This window comes from Carcharhinus amblyrhynchos, chromosome 1 (genome assembly GCF_965287045.1).
Source record: "Carcharhinus amblyrhynchos chromosome 1, sCarAmb.v2.hapA, whole genome shotgun sequence".
Lineage (NCBI taxonomy): Eukaryota > Metazoa > Chordata > Chondrichthyes > Carcharhiniformes > Carcharhinidae > Carcharhinus > Carcharhinus amblyrhynchos.
In genome coordinates this window covers 130,508,909-130,530,961 of record NC_137324.1, presented here as the reverse complement: position 1 = coordinate 130,530,961, position 22,053 = coordinate 130,508,909, and the positions used below count along the sequence as shown (strand labels likewise).

The following is a 22,053-nucleotide window of genomic DNA, read 5'->3' as shown; positions in this document are numbered from 1 at the left end:
TTAAACTCCTGCCACTCCTACATCCCCACCTCCTCTCCTTGCTGGATATTATCGCTGCATTTAGTCTTGTGCATGAAACCCCCGGAACTTTCCACTGAAGACAGCCCTTGAAGCCCACAACCAGCTCCTCATTCCTTACTTACCTAACCTTGTTCACTAGGATTCAGATTTCTCGATTTATTGCTGGCGATTTATTTGGAAAAGTTTTGCTGTGTAATGTTATGTGTTTGCTCAACTGAGCTGGAGGTTTGCAAGTTTCTCCTCCCTGTCACTGAGCTGGAGGTTTGTAAGTTTCTCCTGCCTGTCACTGAGCTGGAGGTTTGTAAGTTTCTCCTGCCTGTCACTGAGCTAGACGTTTGTAAGTTTCTCCTGCCTGTGACTGAGCTGGAGGTTTGTAAGTTTCTCCTGCCTGTCACTGAGCTGGAGGTTTGTAAGTTTCTCCTGCCTGTGACTGAGCTGGACGTTTGTTAAGTTTCTCTTGCCTGTAACCTCTGCTTTAACTGTGCAGGCTCCACCTCCTTCCCCGGAACAGCAGCTCAGAAGCAGCCAGGAGAGCTCTGGAGCCTAGTCATTGGCTAATTGCAGCTCTCTGACTGCCGGCCTCCCCGGCTCTGCCTTTGCTCTCAAAGCTGCTCAGTTGTCGTAGCGTCACTCTGGACTCAGCGGGTTGACATCTGTGCCGCCTGATGGAAAGTCTGAGTGCTGAGCAGAAAGAGGCTTTCACGCAGTGAAGATTATATTTCGTTGCGCTGTGTAGTACATGAAAAAAGACACAATCATGCAGGACATGTGAGTAAAGGAGTATTTTGCTGAAAGCTGAGATGCTGATGGAGCTTTAATTTCACATTTGGTTTTGGTGCTGGCTAGATGGTGCTATGTGACTTGACGGTATACTGTTGAGCGGATTTCTAATCTAATCTTTCAACAAAAACCGGGTTGCCTGCTGTATGTTTTTGACAAAAAGCCAGTAATTTAACCATAAAAACAGGTCAGGTACACTGCTCAATCTACTATGGACCAATCCAACTATTCTTGCTTTGCTATTCTGGCAATAAAATTTGTTACTATTTGCTGACATGGTTTGTTTCCTGTTTAATAATGTTTATTTTTACTGTTGGCACCATGTAACTACTATCTAAATTAGCTATTTTAGCTCATCTAATTTATCATATAAACATTTATAGAATAACTGGAAATTTGAAATGATATATGCAAACATTACAGCCAATTCTATTTGCCAGTTGTTCAAACTTTTATTTTAAGAGCTAAAGATGCTGAGAGGATGTTCTGCTGAGAAAATTGAGGACTAAGGGTCAAAGTCTAGGATAATTTAGGATTGAGATGATAAGAAATTTGATCACTGAGGTTGTGAACCTTGGCATTTTTTCTACACCAGGGGGCTGTAGATGATCAGATGATGAGTATATTAAGCCATGATCTTATTGCATAGCAGGAGCAGGCATGAAGAGCTGAATGGCCTCCTGTTTCTTATAATGCAGCCACATAAATGGTACATAGTATCCCTCAATTGGGTGCATACTGGAGACCACTCCATCATTCATCTTCACTGAACGCATTGGAAACAGCTTCACAAAGTTTATTAAGCCCTGCCACCAGTGAGTGGTCTGTCAAGAAAGAAATCAACACAGTAATCTGATAGGGTGGATGCAACCTATACATGCTCACCTCTCAGCTTTTCATATTGTGATTGAGAAATTTTTGCTACTGGAATGATTTTCAGCTGCCTTTAGACAAACCTAAATGATCGAGTACCAGATATTTATCTGCTGAGTAAATCAGTTTAAGGCTAAATTTGAAGCCAGCTCGTTGGTATGTAAAATGTATGAAAATAAAAATACAGAAGTTGCATTTTCAACAATCCATCCATTACTGCAGTGAGTAAATATTCAAACCAGCTTATTTCAGAGCATGAACATTTTATAACCAATGTATGAATACAGTGAAGTACTGCAGCATTCCCATTGTCTGAGCAGTACTTGGGATGTTGTGTATTATGAGGCCAGTGTACAGCATGATTTGTACAGAGGTTTAAGTAAGTGCAAGTTCTGCATGGTAACTTATTGACCAAAATGCAAATAGATATGGAGACCTTCAAAGAGGAAATGGTTTGGTTACAAATGGGAAAGATTCCCAGGAGGGGGAATGGAAGGGCATCCAGAGCTAATGCTCCCCAGATGATTAAAGACACACAGCTTAAGATATGACAGAAAAAGGCAGCTTACAATTGTAATGTTCACAATACAGTGGAGAACCAAGCTGAATATAGAGTGTATAGAAGAGATCTATTAAAGGGAATAAGCGGAAATAGAGAGGGTAGAGAATAGATTAACATAGATTAAAAGGGAATCCAAACATATAAATAATAACAGGATAGTCAAAAGGAATGGGGCTGATTAGGGACTAAAACGAGGTCATCTTGTGGAGCAGAGGGCGCGGCTGAAATACTAGATGAGCATATTCCATCTGTCTTCACAAGAGGATGCAGTAAAGGAGGAGGCTATAGTGAGATTGGATAGGATAAGAGTAGATAAAGAAAAGGTACTTAAAGTATCGGCAGTCCACAAAGTAAGAAAGTCACTTGGTCTTAATGGGTTTCATCTGCAGGAAGGAAAACAAGGGTGGAAATTGTGAATTCTCTGGCCACAATCCTCCTTGGATAGAGGGATGATGTCCGTGGACCAGATTTACCCCTTTTTGAAGAGGGCACATTAAATAGTAAAGGCAGTGTCAGTAATCCTAGTACCAGACAGATCAGGCAAAAGCAAGACAGAGACCAAGGGAAGTCCAGATTAAACTGCATTTATTTCAATGCAAGAGACCTGATGGGCAAGGCAGATGAACTCAGGGCATGGATGGGTACATGAGACTGGGATATTATAGCAATTACTGGAACATGGCTAAGGGAGGGACAGGACTGGCAGCTCAATGTTCCAGGGTACAAATGCTATAAGAAAGATAGAATATGAGGTAAGAGAGGAGAAGTTTGCAAATGTTATACCAGTCTCAAAAAGGGGTAAATCTGGTCATTACAAGTCAGTCAGTCTAAGGTCAGTGGTGGGGAAACATTAGAGATGATCTTTGAAGTCAAAATTAATTGACATTTGGAGAAGTACCATTCTCCAATCTTCTCCCCGGAACTCTGCACATCTTCCTTTTCAGTCTAATTCCTTTTTGAATGCTTCAATTGAACCTGCCTCCACCATTCTCTCAGACAATGCGTTCCAGACTTTATCACTCGCTATGTGAAAAACAATTTCCCCGTGTCGCTTTAATTGGTTTAAATCTGTATTTCTCGTTCTTGATTCTTTCACAAGTGGAACAGTTTTTCCCTGTCTCCTCTGTCCAGACCCCTCGTGATTTTGAAAAACCATCAAATCTCCTCTTAATGTTCTCTTCTCCAGGAAATTAGTCCTGACCTCTCCAATTTATCTACATAACTGAAGTTCCCCATCCCAGGAACCACTCTCGTGATTAATTGGATACCTTTACCAAAAAGCAGACACAGACTTGATGGATTGAATAACCTCCTTCCTTGTTGGTTTTATTTTATGTTCATAATATATTATATGATATTACATAAGTAGCTTAATGAGAACAGTACCATGATTAGGAGTGAACAAATGAGAAAAAAGTACTCGCATTTATAAGGCCCCTTTTACAATATCAACTCATTTGTACAGTTTTTTCAGAACACTGAACCTTACTGTGAAAAGTCTGGTGATTAATCCAGTTATTTCCCACTAGCACTGTCATTGAATGAGCGTTTTTCAGTAACCTGTGTATCTTCCTTAACCACAGCAATTTCAAATAGATTTTATTATGCCCAACTGACTAAATAACTGTAAGATTGCCATGGGTAGGATAAATGGTGTTGTGTTCTGCCCATTCCTCCTATTTCCCCAAGCTACTGTGGGAATGCTGCCCCACTCATCCTTCTTTGGTCAAGCAGATTTCTTAGAGTAAGCATGGCTTCCTTTTTGAGCCTTGTAAAAGCCCTAAAGATATAAAGGAGCAAAGGCAACCAATCTCAAAGGATCTTCTCTGATGCCCAATTGAGAAAACTTTGTTTCTCCCTCAATTTTGATCAGTTGGCAATTTTGGACATGCCTATTGGAGTGAGAGGGCTATGCTTGAATATTTCATTGGCATGTTGTGCTCCGGTTTCCTCCCACAGTCCAAAGATGTGCAGATTAGGTTGATTGGCCATGCTAAAATTGCCCTTAGTGGCCTGAGATGTGTAGGTTAGAGGGGTTAGTGAGTAAATATGTGGGGATGGGACCTGGGTGGGATTGTGGTCGGTGCAGACTTGATGTACTGTAGAGTTTCTATGATTCTATAAATACAGGGGCCATCCACTCCGAACTTAGTGACCCATCACCAAGATCACAGTTGGGGCAAATAGTCTGGATAGATGGTGGAATACAGGCCAACCCCTTCTGGCAGGTGCAGCAAGAATTGAACATTTTTGGTGTATTTCCATTATGGATTCCAAAACAAACATGGGGCAACGAACAGTATCATAAGGGATATGTCACTGAATGAATGATCAGGGCAAATACAGAGAAAGGATAATACACATTTGTATAGATCCTTACCAAATCTGAAAATTGGAAGACAAGAGATGACAATTTTCAACTTACTTTTGATTACAATACATCTGTTTGCAACTTTCTTTTTAAAACAATGGGGGTTTCTATGTTATAGACATAGCTAATATCTAGTGGACAAAATGGATGCTCAAACCCACAGTTGTGAACCTAACAACTCTAGTGTTTGTGACTCTTTAAGATAAAAATAGAAAATGCCGGATAAGCTCTGCAGGCCATGTAGCACCTGAGGAAAGAAAAACAAGAGTCAAGAGCCTGGGTTTTATTCAAGTCAGGTTGACTTAGGATCCCTTTAAAAATCAAAGCTGCCAATGCTTTTCAACTTGCACTCATCAGGACAGATGGCAAGGTAAATCAACAAAAAAAGGGAACAACAATTTATGCTGCTTGAGATGTGAGTGCTAACTGGTTGGAATCAGCTATAGGCGTTGCCATGGAGAATGCAGCAGAGAACAGTTAACTGTCAAGCCTTTGTTCAAATTCAAACCAGGCAGGTCAATGCGGCAGGCAGGTCAGTACTGATTGGTCAAGTCATTGCCATGAGGAATGAACCAGGGAATGACTATCCCCCAAGCTTTTGTTTAGTTGGAAAAGGATGCAATGTGTGGACCTGCTCCTTCTGTCATGAAAGAATAGGACTCTGTGCATGAATATATTATAGTTTCTAGCATGTGTAGGTGAACCGCACTAAGAGCCTGACTGATGATCTTAAATGGTTTTCAGTGTAATTCTTAACACATTCAGTATTGTTTAGCAATTGTGGAATCACAACAAATGTTGGACACTATCGGCGGGATTTTATGACCTCGCTCAGGCGAGGCTCGTAAGATCCCACCCGAGGCCAACAAAGAATTCCATTCTACTAGCCTTGTCTGCCCCGGAATCAGGGTGAGTGAGGTGGTAAAATTCAGGCCTATGTTTTGAGTTTTGTGTGCAGGGAATGGTTGGGTATGGTAAGTACATTGTTTAATGCAAACAGCCAAAAGGATATGATCCATCAGTTACTGGGGCATATGGCCTACATACCTTGGGCCACACTGGCACTGAAAATCAACCTAAGAGCTGAGATAGCCATTAGAACATGAGAACACCTCTTTGCCAGTGGAAACGTTGTTTGATTGACAGCTCAGACTCTCTGATCCCTGCGATTAATTTTACAATGTTAAGTGATCTCAAGAGTTTGTGGTTCTTAAGGCCTGTATGATTGACAAGGCAATGAGTGGGGACCATGTGTGGCCTGGATGGGCCATGGGCCCTTGGAGAATGAAGGAAATGTGAAGGTTGAGGGATGGAGGGCTTTTTTTCTGCGACAAAGCCCTATGGCACCAAGTTGAGTCTTTTAAACAGCTCACCTGCATACCCGGCCAGTGGCTATCTTCGCAATTCTTCCCAGGTCAACTGGCCTGATTCCAGCTTGAAATTACCTCCCAGAAAGGAAGATACCACCTTTATGGATACTTTCTCCTGAGGCGGGTGGTCTGAGCTGGGAATTTTCCTGACTCCCCCCTACCTATAGAGGCAAAGTTTTGGGTTGAACACCTGAACAAGTGAGTCTCTTCCTTGGAGAAGGATAGTAAGCAGAGTCTGAAAGATGATGATGGAAATTCAGAATTAGGTCAACTTTCTATGGTAGATTCAGTAATCTAAGACTTGAACCAGGCAAATTTGCAGTATTCCAAGTCATAGCTGATGATTGTTGAACCACCCTGGCTCATAAATGATACTTGCAAGTGCAAACCTCTCACTTAAGATTTTTACTCCTGGATCTAAACTAACCCTGTGATCAGATTCCCCAATAGATAGAGCGGTTCTGGCTGCAAAAGCTGGGGAAACTGACCATTGTATAATTGTAACTAGTTATATTTCACAGGACCTCTGTGCACTCTTTGGTAATGCCGAGGCTTAGGCACCCCTGTCAGTGGATTGGTTCCTGAGCATACTTGAGTGAGGTGTCCTAATGGCATATGTATACACACTCCACGTTGGAGCAAATATGAATTCTTCATGTCTCAATTTCTTTGGTTTTGAAAACTCCCAACCAATTGTGGTGATGAGGATCCCTGCGTGTTTCAGACACTGAATCCAGCAAAGCAATGAGAGTTCTTAGGTAACATATGAACTGATATTTTTCAAATTCACATCACTGCTTAGTCGCATGGTGCTTGCATTGGAATATGTTGCTGCTTTATGTACAAACTGTAAAAGCACAATCATTTCAGAAGCAGGTGGTTCGGTCAATATTCTACATGAACTGCGGTTTCATCTGAATGTGTTTCAATGAAAGGCTTTCTCAGCTCTCCACACTCGTTATAAAAATTATCCACTCAGCACAGCTACTGTTGAAAACCCATTTTCTTGATTTCTGTTTTTAAAAAACCCATTTTCTTCTGGTACAGCAGTGAGCTCTCCAATTTGTTGTAATCTTTCCATGAGTTCTTTGTTCGCACAGAGCTGGCTTGTTGTGACCTTGTAGCGATTGGATAATAAGGAAAGCAAATCTCACGGACCTGAATGAAGGGGGTTATACTGCCCTGGGAGGGCCTTTGTTCAGGGTGAAACACTGTGTCCTAGTTCAAGGTGGCCCAAGTGACTTCCCAGGTAATTTCACCGAGCTTTGAATGTTTGAAAGCTGTATTCTGAATGGCGGTGGTTGGGTCAGGGTGGTGAGGAGGAGAATGTTAACAGAATGACGCCTTGTTCAGCAGTTTCAAAATGCAGTGCTAGAAACCAGCCTTTTGTGTCACTGTAGTTCAGCGACGAGAAGCTCTAGCATACTAATGGTACAAAATGTTTAACTATTTTAGACAAAAGAAAACAGTCTGTGCAAGTTTAAGCTGGGTTTTGTGTCCAGGTCGGTCACCCATGGAAAGAAGATTAATAATTTCTTCTTATTTGTGATATATGTGCCACATCTTCAAAACCTCTACTCGAAGTGCCGGTGATACAGATAATTGCATCTTTTGCCACATTTATACTTAATTCCAGTAGTGAAAGGGCCCCTGGCTGTGCTGCTTTCTATGCCAGCAAAGAGCTGAAAGTAGACATTTGTCTTTGTGTGGAACTGTGTTATAGCACAACTCCCAGCCGTTCACCACCGATTTCAACAGATTTAAACTGATGGACCTGCTCCTTCTGCTGTGAGTGGCTGAGTGACAGAATCAGAATAGCAAAGAAGCTAATGTCTGAATATAAGACAGGCTGCACTCATTACGGAGAATAGTTTGCCAATGTGTAAGGTAGTTGCAGCCAAATAAGTTGTGTAATCCCCGTATAATACTTATCACTTACACCAATTCTGTGCAAATTCAGCATGGATAGATTTGACCGGAATGTATTCCCATGTTCACCATGGATGCAAATGGCGACATAATGGTGTAAATGATGTAAAATCCCATGAGAGTCAATAAATGAGAATCCCTACAGCGAGACCTCATTGTGTAATTGTGCCCACTCTCCCTGCCATTGACATAATGAGGTTCCCACCCAGGAAGCTCAGGAGCCTCATTTAAATAGATTAACATATAATTATGGGACTTCCCTGCCATATCATTTCCCCATCAAAGAGGTTTACAACAGGTTTTCAAAAACTGGAGCCAGGCAAAGGGAATCCCTGGGGATTACAAGGGAGAGAGAGAGGGGCATGGGCACCACCCATTGCCAGTGCTGGGGTGGAGTGCTGGGGGTCCCCCTCTGGGAGTGGGCTTCCCTATGTGCATGTGAGGGGTCTCTGTGTGCATACAGGGAGGGGGTTCCTGTTTTTTAAACTAGGGATCAGGGCACCCTTTATAATGGCATCCCAATCTCGGGAATTCTGGCATTGCTGGTTTTTTCAACCCCCGCTCCGCCAGTGTGACCACATGGGCCATGCTTCCAGATTTTCTTTCATCCAAAGTGCTGCATGAAATGGCAAGAAAAGTTGACTGTGCAGTTGGTGAGCGACGCGCTGTTTTTCTCACCTGAGCCAGCACTTAGAAGAGACAAGAGAAACTTGCGCCTAGAATAACCAAAGAGGAACAGAAAGTGATTCGATCAGGTTTCTTAAGAGGGTTTTTAAAGGTAGGAATCAGATGACATGGTGGGTGCTAAAGTAGGGGGCCCAGAGGGCAGGATCATATTTACTGATAAAGATTTATTATTGCTGCTGTAACAGGGAAATAAGGGGAAAAGGATAGATTGGTGTTAGAAAGTGCCCTTTGTGATAAATAGTGGAAGATATGGAGATGGATAATGTGGAGATGGCAAGGCCTTGAGGGATTTGAAGGCAAGGAACAACATCTTAAAAAGCCAATTCCCTGGTACATAATGAGTTTGAAAATCTTTAACTTTACCTCTGGTGGGGGTGTGGCAGAACAGCCAGAATGATAGGGACCTGGATATGCTAGGTATGACTGTACTGGGCTTTGTAAAGGGCTGCAACTTTCTCCTGCCCCTTAAGACCATTGATATAGAGGGGATGGGGCTCAGCCATCTTGCAGCTCCCACGACACCAGCTCTCAGAGATCTTAACAAAGCTTTTTAGCCTCCTCAACGCTTATTTGAAAGACGTTCCTTGGTGCCACTTAGATCTCTGAAGATTTAAGCCTAAATAAAATATGGTTATATTTAATAAAATCCCTTTGTAAAAAAGACAGCAACAGGCTCAATCTAATGTTACTGAAGGAGGAAGGGATGGATTACTGATATCATCTCCCTGGCTTTTGCATCAAGGTCTTTGTTGCATACGTTGTGTCTGAGATGGACCCATAATAGCCCAGGTTTCTGCTGCTCATTTTCAAATGAAGTGACCTCCCACTGACCCCATAAATAACCATAGTCAATGGAAGAGGTCATATGCTGCCTCAGGGAATCTCTCGGCAAACAAGGACAGCACCTTTATAGTATGCTGCAGATAGTCAAGTGAGTGTACAAGCCACCATGCTAATATTTACCAGTTGTGTGCTATTTGATACACAACCGCCAGTCTGTCACTGACATTCCTTCTGTACTTTGTAATAACTAAATGAATACTATGGTTTGATTGTCAGTGATGCCACACACATTACCCCTTGGAGCGATTTCCCTCAGCAGCTACTTTGCATTATTGTCAAGGTTGCAAAGCTTCCCTCTGACAGATGCCATTTCAGCCACAAAAGAAATAATTTCAGAAATAGCTCTATCATTTTGTTTGGAGGTTCTTTGTATTCTTCTGATTTTGTTGACACCAAGACATTAAATATGTTGGAAAAGCATTGACTGTTGTGGGGCTATGAGATTTCCTGACCTTTTTCTCCATCTTTCTCCATCATTGCCATATTGCGCTCAAGACTTGAAATAACTGAAGTATGGAACAATAGTTCAGTAGTGACTAGGCACAGATACTGTATCACTCATACTGGTTTCCCAGAAACCTCAAGCAACTTACAGTGCAGGGTGGGACACTTGAAAGAAATATATTTTAACATAATGTCTGCCTTAGTGAAAATCCAGTGTGTCACTAAAGGCTCATCTTATAGTGCTGTCATTAATGGAACAGTTTCCTGAAGAGCTTCTTGTTATTTTGTCAATGCTCTTTGATGCTGCACATTGAGGTTTTAGGTGTCATTTTCATTTCGACAGTGGGGGCAGGAAGCTAGTGGGCCAGATCCTCTGCTTGTTTGAGTACCTGCCCAATTTTTAGTTCCCCATCGAAATGGATGGAGCTGGAAATCTGGTCTGTTCTATAACAGGCAGCCGATTTATTCTGTCCATCACAACTTAAAACAATGAAGGTGAAAATCACCCACTGCAGTGTTAAACTAGCAGGAAGCTCTCCTCTCAAACATCATCAGTTAGTTAGTCTTCTGAGTAAGCGATTCATGTGGAGAAAGGAATAGACCTCCTTTTGAGTAGCAAATGTCCAGTAAAGAGTAAGAACACTCGCTTTTTTAAGAATGAGAAAGATTTTTTTTGAATATGTGTTCCCCCACCCACTTGAGCAAATGACCACATGTGACTTTACAAATTACATGTAGGAGGCACTACAGTGTTATGGCTGATGTATGTACTAATCATTCAGCTATAAGATCAAATAGTGTCTGCTAAAACCCTTTTAAACGAAGCATAGATATTTCCCACTGAGAACTTCCAGTCTCTCTCCTTTTCTATGCTGCTGCTCTCAGTTTCATTTTCTTTCTCTTTGTCAATTGCTTACAAGCCCTCCCCCTTGCATGTGTTTTCCCGTAATTATAACCCTTATTACTCTAGTAGGAAATAAGTGGATAACATGAGGTAATTTTTCCAGTTGCTCACTGCTGGCACAGAGATTTGAAATGGGCATGTTCTGCTCAGGGTTTTAGGATTTTCGCCAGTTCACCTTCATCCTCCCCTGAATTCAGCTGAGTCTTGTTACCAGTGAGTTGGCTCATTGCCTACGTTGCTGCTGGATTGATGGTGAGATACCACTGCACACCTGATTGGCTTCCACAGCTCACTGAAAATATATAGATGAGGCCTGAGGCTCAGCTTTGGTCAAATCTGAGGCCTCCAACTACTCTGTGTCACAGAATGGACCAAAATGAATTTCTATTCCAATAGATCACCATGAGTCATGACCTGATGGTCCCAACACAAAGTGGTACTTTCAACAATTGTATCTTATGAAATCGGAGCTTTGACATCTGAACTCAAAACATCAGTTATTTTTCTCTCCTTATAGATGCTGCCAGACCTGCTGAGAGTTTCCAGCATTTTCTCTTTCGACTACAGATTCGACCATCTGCAGTAATTTGCTTCCTCTTAGCCATGAGTCTGATTCATTAATTGTACGAGACAGAATATCACAGATTGTATTTCCTCAAATATGCCTCGTACAAGTGCTACTCCCTGCTGGATTGATGGTTTGCAGAGTTATCCTGCAAAAAAAAATCCCACTGGATTGAAGATTAGCTGGAATTCGTGTTTTGGGAAAAATAGTGTCAAACAAGCCAATGTGGCTAATATGATTTTGGAGGGGGGGTGGTGGGGAGCGGACGGTATGTCTTGCCTGATCAGTGTCTGTGCTTTGCTGAGGTAGTATTGTCCCAATAATATTTTTGTCTAGAGCCTCAGAATTCTTTCATTAAAGTCCTTCATGAAAAGCTGAGAGAGAAAGCAGCAGGTACCAGCTGGAGGAATGATAACAGGTTTAGCAGATGCATTGAATGTCCCGAGGATCAGTGATATTCCTTCGAATTGGGAAGGGGAATTTGACTGTAAATTGGCCATCTTTTCAGGTGCTCATTTTGGAATATTTCACGTTGAACTACAAATATAGGACAATAAAATTCAAATTAGCAAAAGGCATTGTTTGGATCTGATCTGATGCCACAGCATTTCTTCAAACAATTAAGTATGATTAATGTCAGGATGGGTATTCCCGGGGGTTGTGGGGAGGGGTGGAGGGAAAAGCAACGGATCATTCAAGAAGCATTTGGACGTTACAAAAGAGCAACTAGGTTTCCAGAGAAATGAACCAGGTGGCTTCCTTTATCTATACTCAGTGTTATAAATGAGGGAAGTAAAAGATAGAGAAACAGAAACTCCTAAGAGCAAAGGAGGAAATGGAGAGAAAGGGAAAAATGCAGAAAATAAAAATGGGAGATTAGAAGAATCAATTACAAAAATAAATAAATTAGAAAAGAAATGGAGGGGACGGTATTCAAGAACCACAGATCAAATTGTTTCAAACTGTCAACAAATTGGGGATGATTCTCCCAGCTTTAGCAGGGCAGAGGGAAGGGAGACATAAGTGGAGTCTGTATGGGTGGGCTTTCCACTGGGCACCACTACTTCAGTGCGTCTCTGGCTGATGGAATTTAGGTGTTGTCAGCCCTAGGGGGCTCATTAAAATGTTTAATTTTAATCTCATTAGCAAGCCCGGGACTGAAGTGTCCAGGCCCGCTAGCCTTCCCCACCACCAGCAGGAGTGGTGCTCTCCAGCGGGGTTTACAACAGCTTCCCATCAATAGGGAAGTCAGGGGAATTGCTACCTTGGCAATGCCAGCATGGCCCCTGGCACTACCCAAGGGGCAATGTCTGGGGCACTTTGGCATTGCTCACTGGGCATCGAGCAGTGCCAAGGGGGTGGGGCCAGAAGGGTCATGGCCAATTGGGGACAGGGCCTATGAGGGGAGTGATCGGAGAGGTTGGGTGTCCCATTGCCACCGTGCAGAGCAGAGGGAGGGGAAGGCTGATCGAGACTGCCTGTGAGGATGGGGGATGGAGATCGGGACGGGGGTAGGGTTAGGACTGGCCCAGACACATACAGGAGGCCAGCGATTGGGGGATGAGTGAATTGGAGAGGCAGCGATGTGGGGTTGGCCAGCGATCGGGGGGGTGTGCTGGCAGTGAGGGGCTACTATGCATGCGTTGATATTGGCACACGTGCAGAGGACCATTCAGCGCAATGCTGCTGGTGTCTTCAGTGGGAATAGACCCCACCCACTGATTTATAATCTGATTCACGCTGGGGCACTCTGTGATGCAGAGTGTGGGAGATTCATTTTGAAATTCCTGCTGAAAAAAATCAAATTCGTATAAAAAAAATCACTTTTATGCAAATTTGGCACTTAGAATCTTTTTGGGAGAATTCCACCCATAATAACTCTAGCTGTGATTAGAGATTGTTATAAATATTCATATTGGGAAATAGATATTGGTGTTGCTCCATGTCTGTACTATTTAAAATGGACAATGATTCAAAGTGATAATCAGGTTTATGGGAGGCATTTGGGAATTAACTGTAAACTGCATATTCAGGAGTCCAGAAGAATCCTGCCAGACTAATTCAGTTTGAATTGGCACGCTGAGCATATTGAGTTGTAGCTAAATGTTTCAGAGTTAAGCTTATTAGCAAGTAGCTGTCCATTAAAAGTGCCAACATTTATTTATAAAGTTAAATGAAATAGCTCAGAAATCAGGATCAGAAAAACAATGCTACAATGGAGGTTCTGCAAAATCATTAATGTTCAGACCTGCTTATTTTCTTTCTTCAGTCTGTCCAGTCTGTATTGTAGTTAGAAGATCATAACAAAGGCTGACTGGGCTTGTTCCCAGTGCAGTACTTTTCCGATTTTGATTTGATGTGATTTATTATTGTTACATGTATCAGTATACAATGAGAAGTATTGTTTTTTGTGTGCTACAACAAAGCATACTATACGTAGAGAAGGAAAGGAGAGAGTGCAGTGTTACAGTAATAGCTAGGCTGTGGAGAAAGATCAACTTAATGTGAGGTAGATCCATTCAAAAGTCTGATGGTCGCAGGAAAGAAGCTGTTCTTGTGTCGGGGTTGATACATGATCTCAGACTTTTGTATCTTTTCCCAACAGAAGAAGGTGGAAGAGAGTATGTCCGGGGTGTATGGGGTCCTCGATTGTGCTGGCTGCTTTTTCGAGGCAGTGGGAAGTGTAGACAGTGTCAATGGGTGGAGGACTGGTTTGGGTGATGGACTGGCCTTCGTTCATTACCCTTTGTAGTTCAACATCAATCCTGGTTGAGGAGAAATAATGCTGCAGTTTTCAAATCAGCACATTAAATGGGACTGAAGAACTGGCTTTCAGAAAGGAGACCAGCCCAGATGGCTAACATAAATTGTTTCATCAAATTACTGTAAAATTACATGAGTAAATATTTTTTCTTTGCATCTCCCAATTTTTATGCTTAAAGTTATGGTTAACTAAGTGAAAGTTAAGTACTAAGTGAAAGAAAAGTCTGAAGTGTCTTCATATTTGAAATTCATGAATCAAATTTACTGCTGTGAAACTATGCAAGGTTAATGGATCAGTTAATTCATACTTTATTATCAAATTCAATAACTTGTAACATGAAACTATGAAGCTTTGTCCTTTTTTCAATTACCCTTTGGGACTGGCTGCTGAAAACTGGTGCAAGCTGTTGTGTTTATGGTGTCACCCTCTTTAAGACAGAACAGCAGAATTGAGTCACCTGACTTGAGGGACCAATGGAAAAAGTGAGTGATGACACCAGAGAGAGTCCACTCAGGCATTTTATTTCTGGAGTCATGTTGTAAACATATAGAATTGGGCTCTGTCCCAGGGCAGCCTTTGTGTTGCATATACTCCTGTACCTAGGTTTCTCTGATCAGTGATACCTTTTGTTTTTAACAAAGTCTGAAATCCCTTGATAACGCTATATCAGCCACAACATAACACAAGCCACTGCTCCCCAGGGTCAGGATCTATCTTGTGGCCCCATCAGCCACTGAAGGGCTTGATGCTGCTCTCAAACCTGCAGCTTTATCTGTCTCTGCAAACATCCTGCAGTGCAGGAGCAGATCACAACAACAGCCAGGCTGCCCAATCAAATTGCACAGAATCATTCAACATCATCTTCCATTACAGACAATATGGTGCCATGGGTCTTTTGTATAATGTAATGAGGGCAGTTGAATATCTTTTCAAGAGATGGTTTCTGCCTATGCCAGGAATGTTTGAAGTGCAAAAACATGGAAAATGTCACTTGATGTCCCCTGGATTTATTTTGTTTGACTTTCTGGCATATGAACATAAGGCATAGGAGCAGGAGTTGGTCACTCTGCCTTTTGAGTCTGCTCTGCAATTCAATGAGATGAATACTGATCTTCCACTTAAAAACCATTTCCCTGCAATCCTCATCTCAGTCCTAAATGGTTGTTCTGAGACCATGTCACTTGGTTCTAGACACCCCAGCCAAGTGTAAGATCCTTACTCCATCTACCCTATTGTGGCCTGTAAGAATTTTCTATGTTTGAATAAGATCACCTCATTCTTCTAAACACCAGAGAATAAAAGCTCAATCTATTTAACTGTTCCTCTTAGGACAATCCCTCAAATCCAGGAATTTAATTAAGCTTAGTTGTACTCTCTCAATGGCAGATATATTGTTCCTCAGCTGAGCAGACCAAAACTGCACACAATACTCCAGGTGTGGGGTCACCAAGACTCAATATAATTGCAGTAAGATATATTATCTATACTCAAATCCTGTTGTAATAAAGGTCAGGATACCATTTGCCACCTTACTTGCTTATTATACTTGCATATTAGCTTTCAGTAACTCATGAACAACAACACCCATGCCCCATTGGAGTTCAACACTTTCCAGCCCTTTAAGAAATACTCTGTATTTCTGTTTTTCCTATCAAACTCCACATTTCGCCACATTGTTTTCCATCTGCCAAATTTTTGCACACTCACTTATCCTCTCCAAATCCTGTTGAAGCGTCTTTGCATCTTCCTCACAACTTCTACCTAGTTTTGTGTCATCTGAAGATTTGGAAATATTACATTTATTCCCACACCCAAATCATTGATATAGATTGTGAATAACTGGGACCCAAGCACTGATCCATGTGCTTGGGTGAGATGATGTCGCCCACTAGTAATGGCCTGTCAACTTGAAAATGACCCATTTGTTCTTCCTACTTATTTTCTGTCCATCAACCAGTCCTCAGTCCATGCAAGTATATTCCCCTACAATCCCATGTGCTCTAATTTTGTTTACTAACTTGTGTGAGACTTTATCAAAAACTTTCTGAAAATCTAAATATACTACATGCACCATTTCCCACTCATATATTCTGCTAATTAAATCCTTTAAAACTCCCAAGTTAAGGTTTGTTAAGCATGATCTCCCTTTCATAAATCCATATTGACTCTGCTTAATCCTCCCATTATTTCCTAAGCATCCTGTGATCACAACCTTCACTATAGATTCTAGAATTTTCCCTACAACTGATATCAAGCTCAGTAAGTAGGCTCACAACAGTTAAAGTCCAACAGGTTTATTTGGTAGCATAAGCTTTCAGAGCATTGCCCCTTCACCAGAGGGGCAACACTCCGGATAAACCCATTGGACTTCAACCTGGTGTTGTGAGACTACTTACTGTGCTTACCCCAGTCCAATGCCAGCAACTCCACATTATGATATCAAGCTAACAGGTCTGTAGCTCCTCATTTTTTTTTCTCTTCCTCCTTTGTAAAATAGTGGGGTTACATTTGCCTACTTCTGATCTGCAGGAACCATTCCAGAGGCTGTAGAATTTTGAAAGATGACCATCAATGTATCTACTACTGCAACACTTTTTCAATATCCTGGGATGTAGTTAACACTTTGGCTTGTATTGTAGAAGGCAAAAATAGACTTTTGGAGAATCTTTCACTGTTGCAGTTGCCTAATCAAAAAATGGTCCTGTGTTGAGTTTAGCCTGTTGATCTGTCTCTTTGTGGATATATTTGCTTTCACCAGATGGCTCTTCATAATCATCATTCGTAATCTCCTCATCTGAGTTGTTGACGACCTTTGAATTCAATTTTGACAATTGGCATGTGGAAGAATTATTGGTGGAGATTATGCTGATAGGGCAATGCTTACTGATCTTTACGTTTTTGTAATGGAATATCACAAGGATCACAAGCCGAAATTTGTGAAAGGTGAGTTGGGAGTGCAGAAAATGAAAAACAAGCATTCATGAACTGAAATATTTTATTACTAAGACTATTAATCTGCACCGTAACAGCTACCAGACTTGAGTGCACAAATTAAGACTGGCACTTCAGTGCAGCATGGAAGGGTGTTGCATTGTCAAAGATGCTGTCCATTGGATGAGATGTGAAACTGAGGCCCTGCCTCTGGTACACTAAAAGATTCTATGGTATTACTCATTCTAATCAGTCTAATCATTCTAATCAGTATTCTGTAAACTGTATGTGGCTTTATATGCCCTGTTTGTGATCAGAACTCTCCACTCACCTGACAAAGGAACAGTATTCCAAAAACTAGTGGTGTTTACTACCAAATAAATCTGTTGGACATTAACCTGGTGTTGTGAGACTTCTTACATTATTCAAAGAAGACAGGAGACTACTCCACCTGTCCTGACCAAACTTATTCCTCAATGAACATTACCAAAACATTTTCTTCAGTCTTTTCTTTCATTATGATTTGCCAGACCTTGCTTGATACATATTGGCGATCGTGTTTGCCCACAGTACAACAATGGCCACACTTGCAAGAGCAAATATTCATCTATGAAAGATGTACTGAAGTGGAAAAGCAGAACTATTTAAATCCAAGTTCCCTTGTTTTAACTGAACATGGATGGCTGTGATTTTAAGGCTTTAGTAAATATTATCAGAAAATCAGATATAGAAGACTTTACAAATATAGCTACAACATGGGAATATATTTGCTTCCATTAGCTAATTGTAGCAAACATGTTGATTATGAATAAGTGAGGTTTTTATCTTTGAGCACACATCTTCCACCACCATCAGGAGATATAACAACAAAGAAAAGGAGGAAATGGGATGGATTCCACTGGATTTCTGAATATAGAACCTTGATTAAAAGTTTCCTTATCCTTTCCAGGATTTTGGCTACACAGTCATTGATTTTTTTTCTCTTGTGTGTCAATGACTATGAAGAACAGAGACAGGGAACCTGGCCAATTAACCTGATGTCATCCCAAAATATAAACTGAAGAGGAGGGACAGTACTGACTGCAATGGCAACTGGGAGGCAACTGAAGGTTCATTGGTGGGAGAGAACATCTCCATCTCAGCTTCTCATCACTGAACTAAATGAGGTCTCAGGCTTTGATCAGAAATCTTCTGAGAGCTTCTGCTTCCTTCAACAGTGTTTCCTCTTATTATGAATCATGAAGAATTAACTGTAATCAGCACAAGACTCAGAAGATGTGCTGGTCTATTCACCTAGAACATTGAAACATCCAGCCACTGCAGTGTCATTTTGTGGCTTACTGAAGGTTTACCTGTTTGAGAGATCTTAAGTTTGAACTCAGTTGAAGTTGTTGATTCACTTTCTCCTATTCTCAGCATTTTCTATCACTCTGGAAACTTACGTATTTGTGAACAGTGCAGCCCCAGAGATCTTAACACCCTTCGGTTACAGTTAATGACATTGTGGTGTAAAGAAAGTATGTGTGAATCTTGCGTGCTGCTACTTCTGTACAAGCAGTTCAACTTTTGATTTGATTTATTATTTGTTATATGTATTGGTATACAGTGAAAAGTATCGTTTTTTGTGCACTAAACAGACAAAGCTGAGAAAGAGAGAGCGCAGAATGTTGTGTTACAGTCATACCTAGGGTGTAGAGAACTTATGTAAGGTAGGTCCACTCAAAAGTCTGATGGCAGCAGGGAAAAAGCTATCCTTGGGTCGGTTGGTACATGATGTCAGACGTTTTCCCGATGGAAGAAGGTGGAACAGAGAACGTCTGTGGTGGGTGGAATGTTTGATTTTGCTGGCTGCTTTGCCAAGGCAGCAGGAAGTATAGACAGAATCAATGGATGAGAAGCTGGTTTGTATGATGGACTGGACTACATTCACAACCATTTGTAGCTACTTGTGGCTTTGGTTATCGCAAGAGCCATACCAAGCTGTGATGCATCTGGAAAGGATGCGTCCTATGGTGCATCTGTAAAAATTGGTGAGATTCGTAGCACACATGCTGAATTTCCTTAACCTTCTGAGAAGGTAAATGCATTGGTGGGCTTTCGTAACTATAACATTGATGTGAAGGGACCAGGACAGGTTGTTAGTGATCTGGACACCTAGAAACTTGAAGCTCTTGTCCATTTCCACTTCATCCTGGTTGATGTAAATGGGACATGTCCTTCATTATGCTTCCTGAAGACAATGACTATCTCCTTAAGTTGTACTTACATTGAGGGAGGGATTATTGTCATCGCACCAACTCACCAGATTCTCTATCTGGTTTACTGTACTCAACTTTGACAATGTAGATTCTACAGTAACTTTTTTCCCCACTATTTTGCACCCCTCATTGCCACTTGCATAACATGTCACATGGATTCGATCCAGTGACTTGTAGGGGCACTTAAAAAAACATTCATTAACACCTACATTTAGATAAAAGACAGTGGTTTGGTTATGCACAATTAACAGCTTGACAGTACTTGTGCCTAAAGCTGTCAAACTGCCCAAGGTGCCTTGATGCCCAGCAGCTTGAAAAATCAGACATGAAATCATCATGACTATGATAGCTGGTCTTTATCACAAAATGGATAACATATTTCAGGTTTGGTTTAAAGCAGGGTAGTGGGTTAATTAGAAGCCAGCATCACTCAGTGTGGTATGAATAACTGGGTGTTTCTGTAGCAATTGTATCCTTTGCATTCAATTCCAAGGAAGTGTCTACTTCCATGTGACAAATGATCTTCCACTCACTATAAGATTCATGGTTCTCACAAAACACACGGGGACTGAAAGAAACATCTTGAAATAATTTTACTCGTTTCTTCATTATAATAGCCAACAAAGGAATTTTATATCAACGTATTTACTACTAGCATCACAAAGCATGACTTCACCTCCTTCGATTCAGAATCAAGATCCTTAGCAATGCTTGGTGCAATAAAGACAGTCAGCTTAATGTCACATTGTGATTAGAGACATCAAAACATTTTAGATGGTGAGGGGATTTTAACCATACCCCCTTTGCAGAAACTGGCTTCGTGGGCAAAATGCTCTGGATTACTTGTTGGATCCCAAGGTGTTAGATTTCGACCTGCTCTCCTGAGCAGGTGCCAGAGGCCTGAAGCTGACAGGGTCCTTCTATAAATAAACTATGTTCATTCAGACGCTGAGACATTCTAATTCAAGCCCATAGCTTTCCTGCCAGATTGTAAAGGATCAAGACGCAAAGAGACAAGTACATTTTTTTTTCACTTCCCTTTGTGGATCCCGGAGTAGACATGCATCTTTAGGCACTGTGAGGAAAGTTTAGACTGTCCATGTCACGAATGTTCCCATTGTTTCTGCAGGACTCTTCCTGAACTTCTTTTTCCCAGACTACCTGCAGACCAGGACCAAGCCATGAGCTGACACATGCTTCCCGCCCATGTTTCTCTCGAAGCAGGCTCATTCTCGAAATATACTTTGGTTTGATGCCTTCATCAGCTGCTGATAGGTTATAGGGTGGGTGTGCATTAGTAACATGGAAATGAAGCTCAGTGCTTGCAATTGCATTGGACTGGAGCTGTGGAAAACTCATGTCCACTGGGAGTTAAAATCAACTGTATAAATCACTCTCTTCTGTAAAACATGTTCTTGAGTCCATTCTGTTAACTTCACTGGCCAAATAGTGGTTAAGTGAGCTGTAAAGGGGACGTTTGCCAAGAGTCTGTTTCTACTCACAGGTTGTGGAAGCCCTGATCCAGCACAATCCTCTACCAGCTATAACATTTGTCTGAAGACAAGGTAAAGTATTACTAATTGGCACCACTAAACTCAGAAGCTTAGCTATTGCAATTTGGAGAAGATTGTTGTGATAACCCTGATGCCCCAGCGTTAGCATCACAATACAGCTGGATATGAGCATGTTGCGTCCCGTGAATCATTGGCACACAGCTGTAGCCCTGACTTGTTTCTTATATGTTGACCAGCTCCACACAATCAATAAGCTGTAAGTTTAGCTAGATGTGAACCAGTTTGTGTTTTAGGGACTCACCAAGATCCAACAGCCTTTAAATGCGAAGGAAGGGACTGTTATTTAAGCAAGATGGTAAGTCGTGTCACTTTCACAGCAAATTAACTCAGACTCAGCCTTACGCAGTCCACAAAGACTCAGCTTGGCACAGGTCTTCTATGAATTGAAAAGAAAATTCCAACTTTGTAATCTTTGGGGAAGGGAATACTACTCCTTACTTTATTTTTCACAGCATGTGGCTATTTAAAACTGGCACGAATAGGTAAGGTATGTTTAATATATGGCTAAAGTTAAACCAATGATGAAGTCTTAACATTTCCTTCTCTACCTTCAATATAATTTACCACAAATATGCACTTAAACATCATCAAGAAATTATTCACATTTACAAGTTTATACACGTACATACATACTCTGTGTCCACATTATCATTTCCTGTCTTATAATAACTTAGACATTAGTGACTGTTCAACATGTTGGGAAATACTCTTTCTTACAAAACTATGATACGTTTTGGCAGAAGAGGAGATTTCCTGTGTGCTATCAAATTTGGAAAGCTCTGTATGAAATGCCAGTTTCATTACACATAGAACCCAAAGAAAATCTTAGCTCTTCAGTTAGTACTAATGTATTTGGAATAACAAGAAACTGATATCCAATTGCAATTCCTTTGAGTGAAAGTCTCTGTTCTATTTGTGGGAGTAGTGCCTGAGATTACACAAGGTGTGAGTAATGATCTAGTGATGTGCGATGAATTGATCATGCAAGGCCCATCCCACTATCTTGGCAGATTTGTGCTCCAGTCATTTCTACAGCAGGTAATAGAACTGAAATTGGTCAAAATGAATTTAAAGTGAATGGTAGAGAAATTTAGCTTCCACCTAAAACAGGCGCCCCGAGTCTGGAGGAGTGATTATACAGCCCGCCAAATTTAGCTCTAAGCCTCCTTCAAGTGTC

The 22,053-nt window shown here is 41.3% G+C and overlaps 1 protein-coding gene across 10 annotated transcripts in view; it reads left to right on the top strand.

The window, feature by feature from the left end:
• The window catches only part of LOC145345074 (tripartite motif-containing protein 2), a 165,891-nt gene that overhangs the window by 79,978 nt on the left and 63,860 nt on the right, over window positions 1-22,053 (top strand). For 2 of the 10 annotated variants that reach the window (XM_080192722.1, XM_080192643.1), the window contains exon 1: window positions 618-789. The exons of 7 other annotated variants lie outside the window; for them this stretch is intronic. The gene's annotated coding sequence lies outside the window, so the exon portion shown is untranslated. Of the gene's footprint in view, window positions 1-615; window positions 790-22,053 lie in introns of those variants that run through there. One more of the 10 variants, XM_080192732.1, reaches the window with a different exon arrangement.